Source organism: Panulirus ornatus, chromosome 59 (assembly GCF_036320965.1).
Source record: "Panulirus ornatus isolate Po-2019 chromosome 59, ASM3632096v1, whole genome shotgun sequence".
Classification (NCBI taxonomy): domain Eukaryota; kingdom Metazoa; phylum Arthropoda; class Malacostraca; order Decapoda; family Palinuridae; genus Panulirus; species Panulirus ornatus.
The window spans coordinates 4,109,149-4,120,445 of NC_092282.1; the positions used below are offsets into that span (position 1 = coordinate 4,109,149).

Consider the following 11,297-nt stretch of genomic DNA (forward strand, 5'->3'; position numbering starts at 1 on the left):
TATGATTAAAGGTTAACTGAATGAAAAAATATAGGGATTATCTTCATACAGGGCTGCAACCCTGACATTATGGCTGATGAATTTATTGTGAGACTGGCAAAGCCAGTAGTGATATATACTTGATCAGTTCTTTTATAGATCTGGTCACTCTCTTGTTAAGGCCCCAGACAAAACATTATAACCTGTTCCATGAAAGGAAGTCACCTTGTGAAACTTAGAGACAGCACAGGTGATTAAATGTAGATCATGGCCATTGTGGGACATGTATCAAGCTTTACTAGTAGATTTTCATCCCTTATCTTATTCCTCTTATTTACATTGAGTTAAAAACAGCATGTACAGTATCTGAAGTATTTATAGAGCAGTATATATTTTAATTATGATTATATAACCATAAAACACTTTTCATGGAGTTCCTCCATCTCCATAGCTGCACTACAGTTAGATGCATGGAGGTGATGTACTCCTTTTGAGAGGGAACTTCTTCAGTAAGACTTGACTTTCTTTAATCCACTGACGACGATACAGCCTTTTTGAAAGTGACTTTTCACTCTTAGTGTAACCACAAGCAGAAAGAGTCTGGCAACACAGTAATAATATATATATATTTTTTCATAATTGGTCGCCGTTGCCCATGTTATCAAAGTAGCGCCAAGAACAGATGAAGAAAGACCACTTCTACTCACATCCATTCCCTAGCTGTCCTGTGTAATGCACCAAAACCACAGCTCCCTATCCACTGTGTTATGTTTTCCTGGTGCTACCTCGCTGAAGCAGGGGGTAGTAATGCTGTTTCCTATGGGACTGGATTGCAACAGGAATGGATGAAGGCAAGCAAGTACGAATAAGTACATGTGTATATATGTATATGTATGTATATGTGGATATATGGGCATTCATGTATATATATATATGATGATACAGCGCTGGTGGCTGATTCATGTGAGAAACTGCAGAAGCAGGTGACTGAGTTTGGTAAAGTGTGTGAAAGAAGAAAGTTAAGAGTAAATGTGAATAAGAGCAAGGTAATTAGGTACAGTAGGGTTGAGGGTCAAGTCAATTGGGAGGTAAGTTTGAATGGAGAAAAACTGGAGGAAGTAAAGTGTTTTAGATATCTGGGAGTGGATCTGGCAGCGGATGGAACCATGGAAGCGGAAGTGGATCATAGGGTGGGGGAGGGGGCGAAAATCCTGGGAGCTTTGAAGAATGTGTGGAAGTCGAGAACATTATCTCGGAAAGCAAAAATGGGTATGTTTGAAGGAATAGTGGTTCCAACAATGTTGTATGGTTGCGAGGCGTGGGCTATGGATAGAGTTGTGCGCAGGAGGATGGATGTGCTGGAAATGAGATGTTTGAGGACAATGTGTGGTGTGAGGTGGTTTGATCGAGTAAGTAACGTAAGGGTAAGAGAGATGTGTAGAAATAAAAAGAGCGTGGTTGAGAGAGCAGAAGAGGGTGTTTTGAAATGGTTTGGGCACATGGAGAGAATGAGTGAGGAAAGATTGACCAAGAGGATATATGTGTCAGAGGTGGAGGGAACGAGGAGAAGTGGGAGACCAAATTGGAGGTGGAAAGATGGAATGAAAAAGATCTTGTGTGATCGGGGCCTGAACATGCAGGAGGAATAGAGTGAATTGGATCGATGTGGTATACCGGGGTTGACGTGCTGTCATTGGATTGAATCAGGGCATGTGAAGCGTCTGGGGTAAACCATGGAAAGCTGTGTAGGTATGTATATTTGCGTGTGTGGATGTATGGATATACATGTGTATAGGGGTGGGTTGGGCCATTTCTTTCGTCTGTTTCCTTGCGCTACCTCGCAAATGCGGGAGACAGCAACAAAGCAAAAAAGACCTCCTGTCTCTTTCTTTTATACATCTCCCACTCAATTGCATTTTTTCCCTGCAAAAATATATATATATATATATATATATATATATATATATATATATATATATATATATATTTTCTTTTCTTTCAAACTGTTCGCCATTTCCCGCATTAGCGAGGTAGCGTTAAGAACAGAGGACTGGGCCTTTGCGGGAATACCCTCACCTGGCCCAATTCTCTGTTCCTTCTTTTGGAAAGTTAAAAAAAAAAAAAAAAAAAAAAAAAGAGAGGGGAGGATTTCCAGCCCCCCGCTCCCTTCCCTTTTAGTCGCCTTCTACGACACGCAGGGAATACGTGGGAAGTATTCTTTCTCCCCTATCCCCAGGGATATATATATATATATTTTCTTTTTATTATTATTTTGCTTTGTTGCTATCTCCCGCGTTAGCAAGGTAGCGCAAGGAAACAGACGAAAGAATGGCCCAACCCACCCACATACACATGTATATACATACACGTCCACACACGCAAATATACATACCTATACATCTTAACGTATAAATCTATATACACACACAGACATATACACATATACACATTTACATAATTCATAGTCTGCCTTTATTCATTCCCATCACCACCCCGCCACACTTGTAATAACAACCCCCTCCCCCCTCATGTGCGTGAGGTAGCGCTAGGTAGACAACAAAGGCCCCATTCGTTCACACTGAGTCTCTAGCTGTTATGTAATAATGCACCGAAACCACAGCTCCCTTTCCACATTCAGGCCCCACAGACCTTTCCATGGTTTACCCTGGACTTTTCACATGCCCTGGTCCAGTCCACTGACAGCACGTCGACCCTGGTATACCACATCGTTCCAATTCAGTCTATTCCTTGCATGCCTCTCACCCTCCTGTATGCTTAGGCCCTGGTTGCTCAAAATCTTTTTCACTCCATCTTTCCACCTCCAGTTTGGTCTCCCACTTCTCCTCGTTCCCTCCACCTCTGACATATATCCTCTTTGTCAATCTTTCCTCACTCATTCTCTCCATGTGACCAAACAATTTCAAAACACCCTCTTCTGCTCTCTCATCCACACTCTTTTTATTACCACACATATATATAATATATATTTCATACTATTCGCCATTTCTCACACCAGCGAGGTAGCATTAAGAACAGAGGACTGAGCCTTTGAGGTGAATCCTCACTTGGCCCCCTTCTCTGTTCCTTCTTTTGGAAAATTAGAAATGAGTGGGAAGGATTTCCAGCCCTCTGCTCCCTCCCCTTTTAGTTGCCTTCTCCAATACGCAGGGTTTACATGGGAAGTATTCCTTCTCCCCCATCCCCAGGGATAATATATATATATTATCCCTGGGGATAGGGGAGAAAGAATACTTCTCACGTATTCCCTGTGTGTCGTAGAAGGCGACTAAAAGGGAAGGGAGCAGGGGGCTGGAAATCCTTCCCTCTCGTTTTTAGTTTTCCTAATGAAGGAACAGAGGAGGGGGCCAAGTGAGGATATTCCCTCAAAGGCTCAGTCGTCTGTTCTTAATGCTACCTTGCTAATGCGGGAAATGGCGAATAGTATGAAAAAAAAATATACATATATATACAGAGAGAGAGGGAGAATATCAAGTAAGTGTATAATAAAGAGCAACTTGTTGATTTCATAGCAGATTCTTCAGGCCAAGTGATTTCATGCCTTTCTGTTGTAAATAAGGGTATTGGGCTAGTTGATGTTGATTAATAGGTGAAACATGCACAAATTTAGTCACTGTGTATGGTGAATGATGCATATCTTAGGTCAAAGGTAGGTGATATTAGTATTATGTTCAATGATTTTTTTTTTTTGTTTAAGGGTGGATTTCTTGGTACAGACTTAAATTTTTTCTTATTGACATGTATTTTAACCTCAGATATTCAGGTTCAAATCTAAAGTTGTTGTTATTTTATTTTTTAGAATACTTGCTTGTCCCTCTTTCTTGAGGAAGATAGGCCCAGGAGCAGATGACTGAGCTTTCTTGGAGAAATCTTGATTTGGCTCTTTCTGTTCCTACTTTTGCTTGGTGATAATACAGGAGAAAAAGATTTCCAGCTCAAACTCCCTCGTCTAGTCATCAACTATAAATGCACTTAGGAGGTAGATTTTTTCCTACCTGAATACCAAAGATAACACATGGAGATAAATTGCAGTGGTCAACACTTATATAATTACTAAAGAAATAGAGAGCTAGATATGATTGCATGGAATTTGCGGAACGATATATCCAGAAATGTATGATTAACATACGTGTTCAGTATTTTTTCACAATCACGATAGCTATTGGTTACTCAGCTTTTTCACTAGGTATTCCAGTACTGTGTTTACAATTCTGGCAAAGATAGCCTCATTTAGGAGCCATAACATTTTAATTTTCCATGATGGATGTTTTGGCTTGCTGGTCAGATAAATATTATTTCACATAGAAAGAAGGCATATTTTAAGTGATAAAGTTACTCTTTTAGGATAAGATTTATCATCAGGTAACAGTGAAACATTGCTTAGTGCAGTACAGTTGTATGCTTAAAAGAATTTTCTCTTAGCAGTATGCAAATAATTACAGTTATGCATACAGGTAATTTGAATAATGGAAACATTGTGCACTCATGGCATCGACTTCTCATTTTTGCTCTGATTCACATCTTGTAATAACATGTGTTTCATATTTCAAATGCTGGATGACATAATGTTTTGATTCTAAAGTATAACTTGTGAATCATACAATACTGGTCACCCATGTTTATACTAAATTCATAGGAGCCAAATTCACACAAGCAAATGAGATAGAATTTCTTTCCAGTAGTTTTATTAAAACCTGTATTTTTCATTGCCAACCATATGCAAGCCTTTACTTTGTTAAGACACTGCTGCAGAACATGAAAAATATACTGAAAAACTGCATTAGGTTTGTCTGTTATAAAAAATAATCTGTTATAAAAAATAATGCATTCCTCACTTGTTTTCTTGGGAACAATCTTAAAAGAATGAGGATGGTCACAGGAAGTAGGCACAAGAGGTAGCAAAGGAAGGAATATGAAATGGTCCTTTGCTTTCATTTATTTCCTACAAATGGGAAGGGTAATTGGATATCCTTCCAATTTGTATAGTTTCCTAAAGAAGAGACAGCATGAGATAGCAAATATCTTTCCTCTGAGGCTCAGTCATCTGTTCCTGATGTTACCTCACTCTGATGGAAAATGACAAATAGGTATGAAAGAAAGCATTAATTACTGATGAATTATTGTACCAGTAAATTACATGTGTGTGACATTATATGACCTGAATGTGAAATTATGAATGTAAGATTTGTAATACTCATCAGTGGTGTAACCATAGGAGGAAAAGGACCTGAGGCCCCCTCCTTAGATGGAAGTAAGATTAGGAAACTGGAAAAGTTAGAGTAGGTAGAAAAAAAGGAATGTATAAGTCAGAAAAAATGGATAATTAGCAATCTCATACTTATGCTGTGGGACTTAAAAAAAAATCCATTTAGTAGGGTGTATTGTGTATGTGGCAGAAAATAGGAACTGATAGTAAAGGAAGGAACACTTTTGCCAGGGTATTGCTTCCATTGGAGCCCAAGACTATTCAATTTACTGCCTAAAACAAGAAAAAAATCAATGAAAAGTCAGCTTTAATTATATGCCATTCTGCTATAAAACTGATAATTGACATATACAGTACAAAGGGTTTCCCAAAAGTCTGAACTCAAAGGCAGAATTCACTTTTCACCTTTAGTGTAATAGATGTTCACATTGTATGTTATGAAACAGTACAAATACCTTGCGTATGCCACTTCATTACTTGCAGTTTATACCTTTTTTTCTACTAACGGTAATCAGTGATTTCTGGATCTTAGTTCAGAATTATAAGGCACCCTGTGGATTGACGGGAAGAAAGATATGGTATGGTCAGTATTGTAGAATATTCCAAGTCTTATCAGTGGCATTGACTGTTAATTCCAGTTTGTATAATTTGGAATCAAAAGTAGTTAAAAATTTGTTCAAACCCAAGGCATCTGTTTATTTGCTATGTTATGTATATCAATCATTTTCCTGTTATTGCTCCACAGTAAGTCAATTCAGTGTTAGCAGGTTCCACATTACAGATGAGGGAGATGCAGAAGGGCATTAAAGTGTTTGATAGCACAAATCTACTTACATTACTGTCCTTATAGGGCTTTCCCCACTGTTCGAACAAAAATACTGATCTTATAATTCTTTAAAGATAGAAATTTTTATTACTGATATGAGTTTAGCAAAGAAATTACTAGCAATATAAAATGGCTGTACATTTGAAATTTCCTAAAGAATAGAGATATTTAAAAAATTGACATGTTTGTGTAGAACCTGTATATATATTTTTCCGAAATTATTTTAAAGTAAAAGTATGATGGGTTAAGTAGATTTCTCTTACACCATCCTGTTATAAACTGCTAGATATACATAATTGTTGAATACCTCTGATTATTTCTACAGTAGTTGTACCGGCTGTATTGTTGAAATAGTACCATATCTTCACATCTAATTACACAAACCTGCTATTATATTTAAGATTTCTGAGTTTTTCAGTTTCATGTTTGTAGTATCAAATGTACTGATTTTCCTTCCTGGAAGCAGGATGGCAAAGGTACAAGGATTGAATACTGACTCCTCACATGAATATGAGGATGAAGAATAACTGACATACACTAAACAAACTTGTGTGAGTAAATTGAAAACAAATCCTTCTAGCTTACAAACTAAGTATGAAAATTACCTTTCTTCCAGAGGTTGGTGAGTAACTCGGTCACACCTCAAATGATGATGAAACCCAGCTATCTGTATATCATTTGACAATTCATGGTCCTTTACATATGCTTCTGTAGGTCTCTGACTTGGCAATGAAGCAGGTATACAGTTTATTCCAAAAATCATACAGGTAAGTTTTTACAAGTAAAAGTTTTTAAGTACAGTAAGTAAAGCCCTTACAGTGCAATCCATTTTGGGCTGACTTGAAGCTAAACTATCCAGTCATTTAATCTTGACTTTTATGAAAACTAACCAATTCTGAGGTATATTTACATCAGTGTTCAGTAGTTATTGCATACAAATGAAACAGAAATTATTTATGACATGTATTGTTCCTTTGTCTGCCTTCTTACCATTCCTGCTTTTGCACGGTAGCATCAGAAACACATGACAGCTTCAGCTTTTTATGTTATACTCTTGGATAGCAATACATGAGAGAATTTTCAAACCTTCCTAGTTGACCACTATGACATGTGGGAGAAACATGGGAATATTTTTCTTACCTTATTCCTAGGGATAGAAAAGAATGAAATAATAGCAAACTGTACATTATAAACTTAAGCCTTACAGGAAATGAGTATTACAAAGCAATTTGTCTTAAGAGTAAGAGATATACAATACATTTTATACACTACTTGTACTGATCCAATATCACATCAATGTCATGTTTTTCTGATATCTGTATAGAAATGCATGAATATAGGACAAATATTATTCATTATTAACTATATATAAAAAGACAGTGCAGTGTTAAAGCATCAAGATTATTCATTCATCAATACAGTGAATAAAAGAAAAAAAGCAAACATAAACTAATATGTGAGTGAATGTAGTATTTCCCCCTCTGCACCATCAAATACCATCATGTTCACCAAATGCATCTTCACTACACCCTTGTCAACTTATCTCTAATTCACCCTTGACAAATGCATCTTCATTTGAACTTTGACAAATGCCTCTTCAACAGACTTTTGATAAACCTAAATTCACTTCACCCTCGACAAATGCATCCTCACCCTTGACCATAAATCTTCACCCAGCAAACACATCACTACACAATCGATTCCACTCACCTTTGACCTGACCCATATGGATCAAGTGAAATGCATTTTCACTACATCCTAACTTCACCAGCTTTTATTCTGACACTTATGGATCAGGTTAAAAGCCAGGGTTTGCATACTAACTATTGGAAGGTTGGAAAAAAAAAAAATATCCAACAGAGGAAGACTTTTTTCATATATACTTAAGCAGAAGTACCCGTCCCATATTTGGATTATCCCACCCTCACAGGGAAGATTGAGGGGAGGGGGGGTGAACCCTGCACTAACATTCCCCTTGTGTCAGACTATCAACCGACAAAATTTGGTTGAAAACTGGCTCAGTAACCAAGGGGTAGTTAGATAACGGAAAGACAGACAGACACACTTTTGTGGTTGAGAGAGCAGAAGAGGGTGTTTTGAAATGGTTTGGTCACATGGAGAGAATGAGTGAGGAAAGATTGACCAAGAGGATATATGTGTCAGAGGTGGAGGGAACGAGGAGAAGTGGGACACCAAATTGGAGGTGGAAAGATGGAGTGAAAAAGATTTTGAGTGACCGGGGCCTGAACATGCAGGAGGGTGAAAGGCGTGCAAGGAATAGAGTGAATTGGAACGATGTGGTATACCGGGGTCGATGTGCTGTCAATGGATTGAACCAGGGCATGTGAAGCGTCTGGGGTAAACCATGGAAAGTTCTGTGGGGCCTGGATGTGGAAAGGGAGCTGTGGTTTCGGTGCATTATTACATGACAGCTAGAGGCTGAGTGTGAACAAATGGGGCCTTTGTTGTCTTCTCCTAGCGCTACCTCGCTCACATGAGGGGGGAGGGGGTTGTTATTTCATGTGTGGCGAGATGGCGATGGGAATAAATAAAGGCAGACAGTATGAATTATGTACATGTGTATATATGTATATGTCTGTGTGTGTATATGTATGTATACATTGAGTTGTATAGGTATGTATATTTGTGTGTGTGGATGTGTATGTATATACATGTGTATGTGGGTGGGGTGGGCCATTCTTTCGTCTGTTTCCTTGCGCTACCTCGCTAATGCGGGACACAGCGACAAAGCAAAATAAATAAATATATATATATATATATATATATATATATATATATATATATATATATATATATATATTTTTTTCATACTATTCGCCATTTCCCGCATTAGCGAGGTAGCGTTAAGAACAGAGGACTGGGCCTTTGAGGGAATATCCTCATATGGCCCCCTTCTCTGTTCCTTCTTTTGGAAAATTTAAAAAAAAAATGAGAGGGGAGGATTTCCAGCCCCCCGCTCCCTTCCCTTTTAGTCGCCTTCTACGACATGCAGGGAATACGTGGGAAGTATTCTTTCTCCCCTATATATATTTATCTATTTATTCACTTTGCCCTGTCGCCGTCCCCCGCACCAGCGAGGTAGTGCAAGGAAACAGACGAAAGAATGGCCCAACCCACCCACATACACATGTATATACATACACGTCCACACACACCACATATACATACCTATACATCTCAACGTATACATATATATACACACACAGACATATACATATATACCCATGTACATAATTCATACTGTCTGCCTTTATTCATTCCCATCGCCACCCCGCCACACATGGAATAACAACATCCTTCCCCCTCATGTGTGTGAGGTAGTGCTAGGAAAAGACAACAAAGGCCCTATTCGTTCACACTCAGTCTCTAGCTGTCATGTAATAATGCACCGAAACCACAGCTCCCTTTCCACATCCAGGCCCCACAGAACTTTCCATGGTTTACCCCAAACGCTTCACATGTCCTGGTTCAATCCATTGACACCATGTTGACCCCAGTATACCACATCGTTCCAATTCACTCTATTCCTTGCACGCCTTTCACCCTCCTGCATGTTCAGGCCCCGATAACTCAAAATCTTTTTCACTCCATCTTTCCCCCTCCAATTTGGTCTCCCACTTCTCGTTCCCTCCATCTTCGACATGTACATCCTCTTTGTTAATCCTCCTTACTCATCCTCACGAGTCCAAATTATTTCAACAAAGCCACTTCTGCTCTCTCAACCACTCTTTTTATTACCACACATATCTTTTACCCTTTCATTACTTAGTCAATCAAACCACATATATTTTATTTCATATATATTTGTCATTTCCCATATTAGTGAGGTAGTGTTAAGAACATGAGGATAGAGGACAAAAAGGATATATGCATCAGAAGCTAATATGAATGAGAAGAGGGTGAGAAAGAAATGAGCTTGGAAAAAAGAGGTGTGTGTGTGTGTGTGTGAAATACTAGAAGAGATTGGTTATAGAATAGCTAAAGTTGTAAGCAAATGAAGCAAGGGGAATGGGAGATATTTAGTGAAGCAGTGATAGCATGTGCAAGAGATATGGGATATGGGCAGTTGAGAAATTGGTATTAATTGGCGGGGTGATTGTTCCCTCCACTTCTGATGCATATATATATATATATATATATATATATATATATATATATATATATATATAAGGCATGTGTACGTGTACGAAGAGAGGAAAGTGATTGGTTCTCAGTGAATGTAGGTTTGCGGCAGGGGTGTGTGATGTCTCCATGGTTGTTTAATTTGTTTATGGATGGGGTTGTTAGGGAGTTGAATGCAAGAGTTTTGGAAAGAGGGGCAAGTATGAAGTCTGTTGTGGATGAGAGAGCTTGGGAAGTGAGTCAGTTGTTGTTCGCTGATGATACAGCGCTGGTGGTTGATTCATGTGAGAAACTGCAGAAGCTGGTGACTGAGTTTGGTAAAGTGTGTGAAAGAAGAAAGTTAAGAGTAAATGTGAATAAGAGCAAGGTTATTAGGTACAGTAGGGTTGAGGGTCAAGTCAATTGGGAGGTAAGTTTGAATGGAGAAAAACTGGAGGAAGTAAAGTGTTTTAGATATCTGAGAGTGGATCTGGCAGTGGATGGAACCATGGAAGCAGAAGTAGATCATAGGGTGGGGGAGGGGGCGAAAATTCTGGGAGCCTTGAAGAATGTGTGGAAGTCGAGAACATTATCTCGGAAAGCAAAAATGGGTATGTTTGAAGGAATAGTGGTTCCAACAATGTTGTATGGCTGCGAGGCGTGGGCTATGGATAGAGTTGTGCGCAGGAGGATGGATGTGCTGGAAATGAGATGTTTGAGGACAATGTGTGGTGTGAGGTGGTTTGATCGAGTAAGTAACGTAAGGGTAAGAGAGATATGTGGAAATAAAAAGAGCGTGGTTGAGAGAGCAGAAGAGGGTGTTTTGAAATGGTTTGGGCACATGGAGAGAATGAGTGAGGAAAGATTGACCAAGAGGATATATGTGTTGGAGGTGGAGGGAATGAGGAGAAGTGGGAGACCAAATTGGAGGTGGAAAGATGGAGTGAAAAAGATTTTGTGTGATCGGGGCCTGAACATGCAGGAGGGTGAAAAGAGGGCAAGGAATAGAGTGAATTGGATCGATGTGGTATACTGGGGTTGACGTGCTGTCAGTGGGTTGAATCAGGGCATGTGAAGCGTCTGGGGTAAACCATGGAAAGCTATGTAGGTATGTATATTTGCGTGTGTGGACGTATATACATGTAT

At 38.9% G+C, this 11,297-nt stretch overlaps 1 protein-coding gene across 1 annotated transcript in view; it reads left to right on the forward strand.

Annotated features, from left to right (window-relative positions):
* LOC139767274 (ATP-binding cassette sub-family D member 2-like) overlaps positions 1-6,783 on the forward strand; it is a 46,423-nt gene extending 39,640 nt beyond the window's left edge. Inside the window, exon 12 of the transcript XR_011717029.1 lies at positions 6,646-6,783. The gene's annotated coding sequence lies outside the window, so the exon portion shown is untranslated. The remainder of the gene's footprint in view (positions 1-6,645) is intronic.
* The last annotated feature ends 4,514 nt before the right edge of the window (positions 6,784-11,297 follow it).